We start from the raw sequence: 15,328 nt of genomic DNA, 5'->3' as shown, positions 1-15,328 counted from the left end.
CAACAGTGTCTTGGAGGCTGTCCCATACAGGTCACTGCCCTCTTCAAATTATCATTCTCTGCGTGATGAGAAGAATGAAAGAAGGGTGTGGTACTATCTTTCTTCCTCTCCTCATATGTTCAGGTTAACTTTAATGTCTGGATAATATTTAAGATTGATCCCTTTGTGTTGGATATGTTATAAATGTCAATTTCTAGCAGGTACTGGGAGATGGGATTGTAGTCCAAACAGCACACTGTAAAGCCACCTTGAGTCCCACAATTAGGAGAAAGTTAGGGCTGGAACAAAACAAAGGAAATAGTTTAAATGGTTGACAGCTGAATCAACTACAGTTGTATATATTGGTAGGGACAATTTTAAACAGCAGATCTGTGACTGTTTAAAGATTGGGTTTTTGTTGTTGTTGTTGTTGTAATATAGGTAATAAAAACTAAAATAATAAAGATGCCAAACCACAATTTACATAACGTTAGCTTCGTCTGCATGGCTCTAGATCGAGAATTGACATGGTCATTATTTTTACAATTCCAGTGTTGCAGAAATGATGGTCAATTATAAACAAAGTTATTGAGGGTAGCTTACTAGGCAATGTAAGGTGGAACAATCTTTGCTTGGGGCCATAATGGAGATGAGCAGGCCTAACAAAATTTTACTGTGGCTTTTGCATGTGTATTTATTTTTAAATAATTTGTTTATTAATTTTGAAAATACAAAAAAAAATCTTTTTATTGGATCATTTAATTTTAAAGTTTCTTGCATGCCAGCTTGGGCATCTTTTTAGGGAAAGATGTGCAACACATGAAATAAATAAGGGAAGAAATCAAATTTATAAATACATAATTGAGTTTTATACAAGCTCCTCTGGAAAAAAAACTGATGTGAGTGGAAACAAATGGTGGTGCGGAAGGAAAGGTACTTCAAGTGATGGTTTTGCTTGCCTTCTGTGCCATTTTTAGGCAATAGGTGTGTAAGGATGAGAAATTTACAGAATTGTAAAACTTGGTTTTACTAGTTACATCTGTCATGATTTCTCCCTTCCTGCCCCATAGCAGGCTATTCTGAGCTGACACCACAGATATTGTCAGGAGTTAAAAGTAGCCCTCTGAAGGGGCCTTTTGGCACTTACAGTGTCTTACTTTAAAAGTTCCCAAGAAAAGTGCTTGACACACTCTCCCTTTGACAGAAGGACAAGGCCAGATGACAGCCTGGGATGCTCATGTCTATCAGAAGCTTCAGTCTGTATCCCACTAGCCAAGGGTATTTAAAGATCAGACACATAAATAATAGCATTCCCACACATTTGGTTACAATGCTTAATAGCCGTAGCAGGAATCAGAAGGAAACAACAACAACAATGCTTTCTTTATTTTGCTTCATTGGTTAGAAGCTTTAAAAAGGGACACTCTCCACCCCACAGCAAGCTCTCAGTGGTATTACTTTTTTTGTGTGGAAAAATACATATTTGGTTAAGGCCAAATTGTATTAAGCTTAATTTGTTTTTTAAAAAAACAGCCTTTAGATGATGCCTATATTTCCTATTCATTAGAAAATCAAATGTTTCCTCTGCCAAAGGGACCTAACAAATTCCCTTTAAAAATAAAATAACATGACAGCAGTGGTTTGACAAAAAGGAAAAAGGTAAACTGCCCTCACACAATATCTAAACTGTAGATTGTTAGCCAGAAAGCCTTTCCAGAATGGTAAGTAACGACTGCTGCATCGTGGGAACAGGCTGAGGCAGACAATGATGGAACTGACAATGGTCCACACAAAGGCCACCTTTGGGAGAAACCATATCTCACGGTGCGCTGGGAAAAGTTAGAAATAGTAGCAGATGCTGTCAGGGCTATAAGCAACAGATGCCTCCTGGCCAGTGTTCAGCTACTACAACCAGATCACACTATTCATAAAGCGGAGTTACAGCCCCTCTCCCCTGCTCTTTGGAGGAGAGAGGCAGCAAATACAAATATTGCAGAGGAATTAAAACCAGCAGATGGTGGCAGGAGGATTTGATGAGATCAGGGTCAGATATGGGTATACGTGTGGTTAGTGGCATTAATCATTCTTTCATTCTGGGAATTGAAGGTTCAGGCTACTAATACGGCATTAAATCAACCACCTTCGCATTACATTTTGTTTACCCCTCCCTCCCATTTTGGCATTCTCATGTGTCTCCCTCACCCCAGCACAGTCATGTAGATCTTCTGTAGGAGATTCCATCACATTCACAAGAGTTCAGCAGAACATATGCTGAATATCTGGGTTAATGCAATTTGTGTTTATTAAGCCAGCCTATCCCAGACAGGAGGTTTTCAACAGCCTCGTGGTAATACAATGATATCAGTTAACAATTAGCACCCTATAGTGATACTTGCTAGTTATGCTGCTGCTTCTCCTTTCATTCTGTTTTCTTCCACTGGAAAAATTGTGGCAGACCAGGCACTACGATGCACATGAGGAAGAAGGAGAAGAAGGAGTAAAAGCATTCATGTTATGTTTTCATAAAATACACTATACAATAAAACAAAAACTTGGGAAAGTTACAGTTTTTACATTATAATGGGGAATTCTGGAAATTGTAGTCCAACAAAGTAATATTTCCAAGCCTGAACAAAACCCGAGTCTGTCATGATTCATTTCTTTTAAAATTCACAATGACCCTCTTTCGACCCAGTTAGTATAAAGGAACATATGAAGAGATAGTAAAATGGTACCACATCTCAATTCATGTTTCAGCCTTGGTTGTTATTGTCTTAGTTGCTATTGGTCTGTTGGTTAATTGGTTTGACATAAGTGCTGGTAAGAGTGGTAAATTGCAGCTACTTAAAACACTTGCATTCCTTGTCATACAGCAGTTCAGATAACTGATAAATGAACAAACAAACAAACATCTTAGAACTGTAGAACGGGAAGGGACCCAGAGATGAATTGTTAAATGGCAGCAATAAACCACTGCAATTCATGCCATTGCACCTGGGCACTTAGATTGGCATAACTGATGAGTAGGATTCTAGCTATAGAATTGTATCAAATTCTACTGGCCTTGGTAATTATTTTAAAGACTAGTGGAACATAGGTATTAGCAAACCGAGACTGTACCACAAGTTGGTGCAGCAGTGAAAACAACAACCTAAAAGAATTCTAGGCTGCATCTACAGAAACTGTGTCCAAATTAAACAAAGCAATTGACAGTACTCTATTGTGCTTTAGTCAGGCAGTACTATGTCCATTATTACCCATGAGCACCACAGTTTAAGAAAGATATTCCTCAACTGGAATGTCCAGAGTAGGGCAGCCAAAATAGTAAAGGTTCTGGAGACCAAGAACAATGAGGAACAGTTGAGGGGTTTACTATTTAGCCCAGAGAATCTTCTTCCATCTTTTTCCTTCCACAAAATAAAGAGTGCATATGATGCCCATCTTGTGGGTTTAATGTGCTCTTGTGGGTTTAGTGCAGGATGTTGGTCTGGACCACTGGTTCCCAACCTTGGGTCCTCAGATGTTCTTAGATTACAACTCTCAGAAATCCTAGCCAGCATAGCTAGTGGTGAGGGTTCTAGGAGTTCTCGTCTAAGGATATCTGGGGAACCAAGGTTGGGAACCACTGTTCCAGATCCTTGGAGTTACTTGCATTTCTGCAGTTCTATGAACCTAAACTTCAAATCCAACTTCCATCATTCTGTTGTCTTGACTAAGCCTCTGAATCCAAATATCAATTGCTGTTTGTTCAAAGATTTGTGTTTGGAGCAAACTGCTCATGCAATGACTGTAGTGTAAGCAGTTTGACTTGTCCGGTTCTTGTGTTTCACTCATGCAAGCATAAGATCCCGCATTGTTGTGCTAGGGGATGTTAATACCTTACTGTCACCAAACACAGTTCAGCCCATATTGATAATAATTATTACCTTTTTGAACACATTGTTATGAAGAAGTATGTAGGTAAACGTACTGCAAGGCACTTGATGTAGTAGATGTATATAAACCATAATGATATTATAATAGTGATCATGGATTGAGGGTCATGGTTAGTGGGATTAAACACTCCCTTTGTAGATTTCCAAATGAGACTTTTATCATGCCACTATACTACCTCATTCTTTAAATTTTGCAGTGAGTTCAGCTATTTATTCTTCCCTTGTAATCCTTCCATATTTTCCTACTACTTCTTCCATCTTTTTCCTTCCACAAAATAATAGCAACAATAACAACAAGAATAATAGAACCAAAAAATGGAATAGCTGTGCAATATCCTTTAATTTGAAACGTTATGAAGACACACACACCCCTTCCCATTCCACAGCTTCAATGACTTCCTGGTGATGAAACGGGTTATACGAGAATTCATGAGCTGTGCAATAGAAGTTGGAAATGTTTAATCCTCCCCCCCAAAAAAACCCACTGCTGCTGCTGATGTCATCAGCCTCATGCAGGGTGTAAGGTACAGCAACAGAATTTCAGTCAATGTGTTGCAAGTAAAATTTTAACTTGGAACTCAAAATTTTAAAGCTCTTAAATACAATTCCATCCTGGTCTGTTTTATGTCGAGCTCAGTTACCCAGCAATTTTTCATAACCATTTCATTTCATTCCACAAAGGATGATGTTTGATTCTTCCTCTTGTTGGCTTTTGAAATTACTGTTTGACAATAGCTATAGGTGAGCTCACTGATCCAGCAAATTATGAAGGCCTCTGGAGCCCTTATGCACACACAAAGTTCTCTCATCTCCAAATGCTTTTTCATTCACTTGAGCTCAAGGAGCAGATGTGTACATGTATTTATTTGCATATACTAAAGCATGCATACATTTCTGAATCAGGGCATATGTGCAGTTTAAAACTCTGGCTTTTAACAACGAAACCTAGCACAAAATATGCTGGATTTCTAGAACTGTAAATCTCCAGTAATTTTGTAATTCAATTCCTGTATATGAATCCATTTAATCCTATCATTAAAAATGCACAGTTTCTGTAAAAAAAAAAATTAAACAGTGAGATGGAATGAAACACTGTGATTCGTTTGGGAACACTTTTGATAACACTAGTTTTGCAACTTTACTTATGGCTGTAAGCATATTTCAGTTTCTTTTTCCTTGCCCTAGGAATGTCTAGCACAAAAATGGACACATTTTTTATCAGGCTTTACTTTGCTGCTTAATCTGGAATATGTCTTTCTATCCAATAGAAGATCATTTTGTTTTAATGTTCTGTGTCAATGAGCCAATTAATTCAAACTTCCTTCAAACTGCCCCGGCCCCACCAACCCCGAGCACCCACAAGTCCAGCTGTCATTAGTCCTCTGCTTCTAAAGGGACTCATTTCCATCTCTCTATGTCACCGATGAATGAGAAATTAATCAGCATCATTAGAAAGAAAACTCCCACTTGAACTGCAGGGTCCTTTTCTCCCCCATGGCTTGATTGTGATTTCATACCTTTTATGTAAAGCAGACTTCCAGAGCTGTTACCTATTTAAGGAATTTTTCAATTAACATTTTTTCCTCTCAAGAGTGACTGGTGCCTTTCGAACCCACCACAAAAGGTTGGCTTACCTTTTTAAATATATAGAGCTCTGTGCAGCTCTATTCCTTCATCCTTTCAAAACCATTCATTTAGCTGGGCAATTTAGTTCAAACTCTCATGGATCAATAGCTGATCAATGCACAGCGGGAAAGAATTTCTATTTAAAATTCACTATACTTCAAGGCAGTTAAAGTTTCTCTTTGAACAACAACAAAAATGTCCCAGTCTTGCTTAGAAATTTGACTAATTGGGCCTTGGGTAAAAATACAAAGACCTTTGAAGGAAATAATGTTAATAACAAAAATAATACAAACTCCAAACCCAAAAGGTTGGAAATTTTAATCATTGTTTTAAAAAGCAAACACTATTTTGGATTCTAATATAGGGAGACCCTATTTTAATCAGCATCTCTCTCAGGATGGTTCACTTACTCACACCAAGAAAAACAGTATTTTTAAACATGGTACAAATCATTTTCTGTCTGTCTGTCTGTCTGTCTGTCTGTCTGTCTGTCTGTCTGTCTGTCTGTCTGTCTGTCTCTGTCTCTGTCTCTGTCTCTGTCTCTCTCTCTCTCTCTCTCACACACACACACACACAAATGGTAATATAACTGTACTAGGACTATTCAGAAGAAAATGGATTATGTCCTTTACTGATATTCTGTATCAGATTTTTTTCCCTTTCCAAATAACAGATATCAAAACCTAATATAGTACAAATTCTGCTGTCTAAACTAGAGATTCATTGGGTACCCAGTTCTCAAAATTTAATTAATTTATATGCTAGTGTAATACTATTTATATCACATTATCATTTTTATTTAAATATTATCTTGCAGAACAATACCTAAAAACAAACACATGCAAATAGCTTGTTTATTGAGTATTTATGTAAAATTTTATTTAAATATTATCTTACAGAATACCTAAAAACAAACACATGCAAATAGCTTGTTTATTGAGTATTTATGTATATATATAATCTTTGATGAGCTATATGAATTTGTGATGCACAAATACTGTCTGATTTGATTTTCATCTAAAATTTACCAGACAAATCAGAACTGACTTTCCCCATGCTCATGTGAAGGTGGCCTGAATCAATTTGTGCTCAGGTTTCTCAAAGTGTTTGTGGGTATTTGTATATTTCCACATCAGGAGGAAAACAAAAATGGGAAATGTGGAAAATAAAGGGCTGTAATCTGAGATGAGGGCAGCTACACAGGGCCATCAATTTTCGAAATGTTGTGGATCTTCAGTGTGTAAACTAAACTCCCATGAGTTTCTTTCCTTTCTTCTGCTCCCACTCCCAGAAGGGGATGCTTACGTAAATGTCTGTTGGGAGTGTGGAAGATGTCCCCTTAGCTTCCCTAGTCAGCAGCCTGGCTTCTCCAAGTATGCTCACACATTGCCTGGTCCAAATCAGAGTACAGCATGTTTGGCATTCATCTACCTAACAGCAAGAAAAAACAACACCCTAAAAATAAAGACCATCAAGAGGCATTAGAAAAGTAGAAAACAGTGGTGGGAGAGAAGAGATAGTCCTTAGCACTGCTTTCACCTATCCAGTCAAAGTCTAAACAAGTGACTCAGTCATCCATCCCATGTTCAAATACATACCAGATTCCTAAGTGTAATGAAGACTCAGCATAGAAGTATGTGTAAGTATGTTTGATTGACCAGATAGGCAGGATATTAAATAAATAAATAAATAAATAAATAAATAAATAAATAAATAAATAAATAAATAAATAAATAAATAAATAAATAAATAAATAAATAAATAAATAATATTGTAAAAAAATAAAAAACACAAAAAACCCAGTCATCGATCTGGACTGTGAGACTTGGGGACTTCGAATCTTGGCTTAAGCGCTTGGGTAGCTGGAACAGAATGGCACAACAAGGACAATTTTGGGATGAAACAAAATCTACCCTTCAAACAATACTAGAAATAGTGAGATCCCATTACCAAGAGACAAAATTATTCAGTCAACATCTGAAGAACTATAGTCAACAAGCGACAGGGAACAAAGAAGAAGGAAATGAAAGTGTGCTGGATGATGTATGCCAATCAAAAGAGGAGCTGGAGCAAATTAATGGGGAAAACCTAAGAGAAACAACGTCAATCTTGGATCCGAAGAGAGTATTAAGGGAAGACAAGGGGAGAAAATCAGCAAAATTAACAAAAAACAGCCTGGAAGATCTATTGAAGATAGACCAAGTGCATAAAGAGCTAGTGGACATAAATCAGATGCACAAAATGGTTTCAGAGGGCATGAAAGATGGCAGAATGCTTAGAGACACAGAAACGCAAAGTGAAAAAAGAGAAATGAGAGAGGGAATTACTTAGAAAGATGAAAAAGGGGAAAACAAGAAGGGGCCCCTTAATGCTGAAAAACATGTATATATTTAACATCAGAAATTGTAAAGGGGTATATCCTTTATATTAAAAAGGATAATTAAATTGAAATAAGGGAGCCCTATCACTATGTCAATTTATTTTATATTTGGTTCATTCAATGTTTCTGTATAACCATAGTCTCTCAAGACTGAAGGATGCCTAATCAGAAACATGAACCAGACTTCAGTAAGTAAAACTTCCCTTCCTATGGTCCAATTTCTTCTTCAATGCCTTGCTTGCTGAGAAACTCCAAACAAGGATGGTGACATCTGACTCATAACAAACAGATTTTTCTTCCCTCTACTCCAAGTACATTTTTTCCCAAAGTGCTTTTGTTTTGGAGAGCAAAGAGGGAAGCTACAATGAGGTGTGGGGGCTGTTACAGCATAGGAAGTGTTTGATAAATAATAAATCAGGTAAGGTCTGCAACGGAAGATGGTCAAGCATAAATGCTCAAAAGTAGAGATGACCACAAACTGAAAAACTGGCAGTTCGTGATGGTTTGTGGCTACCCACGAACCACAAACCACAAACTATCAGGAACCCTTCCAAATAAATCAAACCAGTTCAAAAGTGAAAGTGCACAGTGATACCCAAACCATGTGACTTCAGTTTCAAAAACATTGGAGCTGAAACTAGTACCTATCAGTGTAGCCATGCCCTGAGGGAAGAAAAAGGCACAATCTTTAGATCTTCTTCTGACATGATGTTATATAGGTGAGACCTCAGGCTTGTTGCCAGGCGTACCTCCAAGCATTGTATAGACAGAATGTGTGACATTCCAGGTGAGGGATAATAGCAATTGCAATCCAAGAACACCAAAGGGCCAAACAATATGTTACGGAGAACCTATTACTGTATAAGAAGAGTATTGAGAATATACAGTATGATGGTCACCAAAGAAGTTTTACACATATTGGCAATTCAGTTTGCTTTGCCAAGTCATGTCTCATAGATGTTAAGGAATGTCAGCTTCTAAGGACAAGCTGTCTGTAACATATACTTCAACCTAAGTGCCCCATATCACCCATTCCTGACCAAGAACATATAGCATCTTTTATAAAACAATCCTATACACACCCAGAAATACACCTTGCTGGGTTCAATAAGACTAAATCATATAGTACAAGATTGCAGCTATGTGTTATTGAGATCACTGGAGCTTGTTTTATCTAGATCCTTTTCATTTCTGTACACTGGGGTGAGCATCCCTTTTCTCTCAAAGGCAAGGCATTAATATTTGTGGACAGGCTCAATACCAAGAGGGGATGGGCCAACCATTTCCTCTTTCTGACACTCTTTTTTTTTCACTTCCTTTTGGTGGTCCCTTTTCTCTTTCCTCCCATCACACCTACTTTACCCTGTCACTTCTGCGACTCTCCTAGGAAAGAAACTGATTCTTGCTTGAGGTCCGAACCAGTTCCTTCAGTATTTCTGGACTCCCCAGAACAAAAGGGAAAACACTTTTAACCGTGAAAAAGTATGCAGAAATCTCTACAGAAATGAACAATGCCTATTCCTCCTTACCTAATTCTCGTCAGTAAACAACTGCAAGAATCGAGAGTTGTTTCTGAAGAACATGGTTCTTCAGAAATAATCTCATGAGATTAAGGTTGTACAGATTTTTCAAGGGTTAGAAAAGTTTGCTGTTCATGTTTCCATATTTATCTCCTTTCCCCAACCTCTCTCTCTCTCTCTCTCTCTCTCTCTCTCTCTCTCTCTCTCTCTCTCTCTGTGTGTGTGTGTGTGTGTGTGTGTATGAGAGAGAGAGAGAGAGATTGCAAGACTGAGATTGAGAGAGAGAGAGAGAGCTTCATTTGTTAAATCTCTGCCTCTCCTATCCGCATGTTTTGGTGGCAACTATGTCATGTATCCTCTTCCCTTTTATGCCTTCCCACTTTTTCATCTCTTGCTTAAGACATCTTTCGTTGTTGCAGACACTTTTTTCCCTCTCTAATAGTGATTCTCCCACTGTTGTTCTTGTTGTTATTTCTGCGTTGGTGGCTCAGAGGAATGGCCCATTTCCTTTCCTTATCATTTCCCTTCTTCTCTCCCCCTTCCCCCACTTTTGTGCAACATCTGAAGGGACACTGGAATGATCTTTAGCCAGGATCTCCCCAGGGGTCTCCGTCCCAGGCTCCAGAGCCCCTCAAATGAGATGGAAAGAGGCACCCTGGCAGCAGCTTGTCCTTAATGGCCAGATGGCCAGCCCCATCATTAATAAAATGTCAGGCATTGCTATAGTCTTGCCTTGGCAACTGCTTGCCTGTGCTGGCATCTTCTCACACTCTCCTCCTCACAGCCATGGCAGTTGCAAAACTCTCTCTCAAGAACCTGCTGTAAGAAACTTAGTGGCCATCATTCTCTAGAGAGCCAGGTGAGATTCACAGACAGAAGCAAATATTTGCAGACTTATTTAATAATAAAATAATAATCTTTGCACTCCAGAGCTGGAAGGGACGCTATGTTTGACACAGCTTCCTAGTCCTGTTTAACAAAATGTACCCATGAGGTGATGTTAAAATGTTCAGCTTTTCCTTGCTGTTTTATCTATTTAATGACTACTAGGGCAGGAAAAAAAATACTAAATCCATAAGATCAGATGAGCTTCTTTTGATTTACATGACTAGGAAGGTGAATGATTGAGGAGGCAAACTGTCCACATCTAGAAGGAAATAGAAGGTGTCCTTCTATTGCAGCAAAAGTAATAAGGGTCCTCATTCAGCCCTTTGGAAACTAAAGAATATATGTGATAGAAAATATTTTTGTGGACAGTCTTTCACCTCATCAGATGAATGGAGCGTTGTCAGAATTTCAGTCCTATGTACAGTGCGTAACATTGGTGATGGGGCTGCAAACTGTGAGGTCAGAGAGAGTACAGACAGTAACAGTTATGGTACATTATTCATACTGGCCATTCACAAAGTTGTTGCCAGCTTTGCGGTAACCGTGTTAGTCTGTGCAAGCATTATAGGTAAAAACAAAATAAAAAGTGAAAAAAGACAAAAACATGGTGGCTGATTAAGTGGTCTTGGGCATGAAAACTCACATTAAAAAAATATAGAAGTTCATCTTTAAGGTGCCACCACATTTTTTGTTTTTTGTTTTAATTTGTTATCTGTTATTGTGCGTTTACCTATAAAGTTATACCTAAAAATCAGAAAAATACATAGATTTGGGGACTACAGTGGACCATCGACGTACGCATGGACTTCTCTGGCCAGAAGATTTCCAATCAACTTGCGGCTGGAGAATTGACCTATGGACCAGAAGGGGGAGGAGGGGAAAGTGCCAAATTCAAATGGTCCATATGAAACAGCTCGTAAAACTGCTGAAACTTTCCTCCTGCCTAGGTAACACATAGGCCGCCGATCATGCCTCCGGATGCTTTCCAGGGCTTCTCCACCACCATGGGAGGCATCTCGGAGGTCTCCCCCACCGCCGATCATGCTTCGGAGGCACTATCAGCGGGGGGAGGGGGACCTCCGAGAGGCCTCCCATGGCAGCGGGGAAGGCATCCAGAGGTCCCCCTCACCACCAGTCGTGCTTCAGAGGCAAGATTGGCTGTGGGGGGACCTCCGAGATGCCTCCCATGTGGCAGGGACGGCCTGCTGAGGCTTTCCCAGGGTGGACTGGGCCTACCAGGGGAGGGCTTCCCCTGGTAGGCCCGGTCTACTCCCTGGGAAAGCCTAATAGACCGGGCCTACCAGGGGAGGGCCTCCCCCAGTAGGCCTGGTCTACTCCCTGTGAAAGCCTGCGTTGGCAGCAGCGGGGGACCTCTGAGAGGCCTCCGGCAGCAGCAGCAAAGCCCTCGGAGGCCTCAGGCAGTGGCGATGGCAGCAGCGAGGGACCTCCGCAAGGCCTCTGGCAGCGGCAGGGAAGCCCTCAGAGCCCTCGGGCAGCAGCAATGGCGGTAGCGGGGCACCTCTGGAAGGCTTTGGACAGATAAGGTGTCTTTATTTTAATTTTGTGTGTGTGGGGGGGTGGTTTCTTGGGCCAGTTATGGATTACAGGATTTTCAATGCATTCCTATGGGAAATGGACCCTCGACCTATGGACTTTTCGACCTGCGGCCACTGTTCCAATACGGATTAATTCCGTAAGTTGAGAGTCCACTGTATAAACTCAAAATCCCCCAGGAAAAGCAAATTTTCTAAGAACTGCTCTTAACACAAATGTTCTGACACTAGATCAGCTGATCAACACATATAGGCCGAGATCCTGTTGCAGTAGAATACAGTGGTGCCCCACATGACAACGATAATCCGTTCCAGGAAAATTGCTGTACAGCGAAATCGTCATCATGCGGAAAAAAAGTCCCCATTGGAATGCATTGAAAACCGTTTAATGCGTTCCAATAGGAAAATACCTAGTTGTCCAGTGAAGATCGCCCATAGAGAACCACTGATCAGCTGTTTTAAATTGCTGACTTGCGAAGCTTCTGTCCGGAAAACACCCATTTTGTGAAGGGAAGCCATCCATTTTGCGAAGGGAAGCCATTTTGCGGAGCTGGAAAAATCGTTGTCTTGAGAACAAACAGTTCGCGAAGCACGGACCAAGTCATCATGAAGCGAAAATCTCCCATAGGAATGCATGTTTTGCAAATCACTATAGCGATTGCAAAAAGTCATTATCCTGCTGTTTCGTTGTTCAGCGAGGTCGTCGTCTAGCAAGGCACCACTGTAGGCTCATTGAATTAGTGGAGATTTAGTGAAGCAGTTCTTCTACAAATTCTCTTGATTCAAATAGGAGTATTCTACTTGCGACTTACTATGCTAAAGTAAATTGTAGCTAGAGTAGGCACATTTGAATCAATGAAACTTATAGAGAAGCTGATTCACTAAATCACCACAGATTCAATGAACCTGCACTAGTGTGAGTTACTACACTGAGCAACAGGATTACAGCCATAGTATCTGTTAAACTGTTGAATCTGTTATACTGATTCAAAACTTGCTGACTGAAATGTAACTTCAGAAATCTGTGTCATCCTTCATAGTATCTCATTAGGTATTTCTTTAAAATTAAATTGCTATTAAGGGGCACATCCATGTGTGGAGGTTTGAAGGTACAAGTTGTAGTTCACAATGCATATTTGCCATAATAATATAGTTAAGTCTTCAAAATACCACAGAATTCAGTTGTTTTGGCTACAACAAAATGAAATGGTTACTATTCAGAGCTTGTAAGATTTTTTGGGAATTCATTGCCATAATAATTTCTTGGCAGCTAAGCTGCTATTACAAATAGTTCTTTTCAATAAGACAAGCTAACACATTCCATTGTTAATACCAGCTAGTTATAAAAAGACAAAGAAATAATATCTGGTTCCTTCTAGTGGCCAATTATACTATTGCATCTTTCAGATATTTGAGAAATACAAAAACAAAACAAAACCAAAAATCCTGCAACCTCGTCCCCCCATACTTCCCTTGCCACTTAGGACGGATAAAAGAATGATATAAAACCTGGCGGGAAAAACCTTTTCAAAATGCCTGAAAATGACTCAAAATGCCCTTTAAAGGCAATTTTTGAAAGTAACTATAAATGTTATTAATTAATGTAAAGGTAACTAAGTACCTACTTGATGCATTCATTTCGTAGTAACTTTATAATGATTGTTTACATAATTCAGTGTCGAAGGTAATTAGTTGTTACATGTAATGACATTGCATATAACTAGTTACTTCCAAGCTCTTCCAAAAACAATGTACTTGTAAAAGATTATCTGTGAGAAGGAAAGGTACTTACCCACTCCCCAAAACAGCTATACACATCTTGGGTTAAAGAAAATTGAAGTTGCTGGGAAGTCACATAAAGAAGCTGCTTCTTAGGTCATAAAGAAGTTGGTTGTAGCCCCCAAGTTAGAGTTATGAGAGGAAACACACAAAACCCTAGTTTCCATTATAGTGCCTAGTTCTATCTTAAGGACCATAGCTCACAATTTAGATGCAGAAATAGCATAAGTTACTTTTTATACCACAACACTGAGGATCTCTCATGCTGGCTGAGGGACAATCAGAAATGTACTACAAAAATTAGCTTTATCAATCAACGTAAATAATAATCTGTGCTTGCTCCTTCATGACTCAGGCAGGGCCCAGAGACATCTCCCTACCCAGGTCCCCTCTCCGTTCACTGTGCCACCACTGCCACACCTGGAAGAGAGGAAGGCTCAGGTGGAGCAAAAGACACCACAGCAGCAACTTTTCAATCCTGCCACCATCTTGGGCGCCCGTGTACCTGGTGTGCACCATGCGTTCTCCTCATTCATGCCTCATTCAACTGGGCTAACATTCTAGTCTGAGGGGCTGACATCAGTCCTCTAATGGTGGATGCCGAGGGGCAGAGAGAAAGGAGCAAGAGCTGCTCTTTCGGAGGGGGTAGGAGTGATGCACATGCATAAAAGGAAAATACACCCAAAGGAGCTCAGAAATAGCTAAGAACTCTAGGTTGCTTGTAATTCTAGTTCAGCTTAAATTTATATCTCTGTGGGCCAAAAGGATTAAAACCAAACAGCATTGTGTATATCATAGTCTGTAATAATTCACAGAACATGCATGACACATTGACCTAGTATTCCTTTGTATTTTAAGTTTGGGCCTGAGAACTCTAAACTCTCAGGATAAATTTATATATAAAAATTAACAATTGCTGAAGCTAAAATCACAGGAAGGAAGGAAGGAAGGAAGGAAGGAAGGAAGGAAGGAAGGAAGGAAGGAAGGAAGGAGCAGGTGGCAAAGCCATTTATACACAGAGGATTGGTAAACATTTGTAAGTAAACAGTTCTGGCACCAACACACATGTCTGAGCAGGGCTTCATTAAGCACAGTTCCTGCTTCAGGTCTTTAATTTATTTTAATTATGTGTCCCCCAGTCAGCTTGGATAGCGCAAGAGGTTATAAGGGAGATGGAATGTGGCAAGGGGTTGAAGTGGACGGCATTAATGTACTTGGAATGGCCTCTGATCATACTCTTTGAAATGGCATCATACATGCACCCCATCCATATGCCTGCAATTTCTTTTCATTTAACATACACAATAATGGATTCTGTGTCAGACATTTCCGAAGGGATTAAATAATTACTAGTTGGGGTAATGACTATTGGCTGTGTTTCATGCCTAGCTGGTCATTAATCCAGAATCTCAAGGGAAATCCTTGGCTTCAGCTGGGTTATTAAAATGGCTAGAATTCTCCTATGTTATTATTCAATGGTGTACTTCCCAGTTTGATTCTCTACCCACCCACCCCCACACTGGGATGGTGATTTTATATGTTTCCTTAGCCATGGTGAATTCTTCTTTGCTTGAAGGAAAACCACATATCCGTTTTGGTTCAAAACTTAAGGAAGCTAGTACACTGTTCATTTCTGTCCAAGGGATGAAATTTATTTTGGTCACTGCC

The 15,328-nt window shown here is 39.7% G+C and overlaps 1 long non-coding RNA gene across 1 annotated transcript in view; it reads right to left on the bottom strand.

Moving 5' to 3' along the window:
- Positions 1-204: 204 nt before the first annotated feature.
- Positions 205-15,328, bottom strand: part of LOC144585893 (uncharacterized) — a 36,262-nt gene continuing 21,138 nt past the window's right edge. Inside the window, exon 2 of the long non-coding RNA XR_013540498.1 lies at positions 205-2,442. This is a non-coding gene — a long non-coding RNA (uncharacterized LOC144585893). The remainder of the gene's footprint in view (positions 2,443-15,328) is intronic.

This window comes from Pogona vitticeps, chromosome 1 (genome assembly GCF_051106095.1).
Source record: "Pogona vitticeps strain Pit_001003342236 chromosome 1, PviZW2.1, whole genome shotgun sequence".
NCBI lineage: Eukaryota > Metazoa > Chordata > Lepidosauria > Squamata > Agamidae > Pogona > Pogona vitticeps.
The sequence above is the reverse complement of the archived record's forward strand: the minus strand, read 5'-3'. Positions and strand labels throughout refer to the sequence as shown.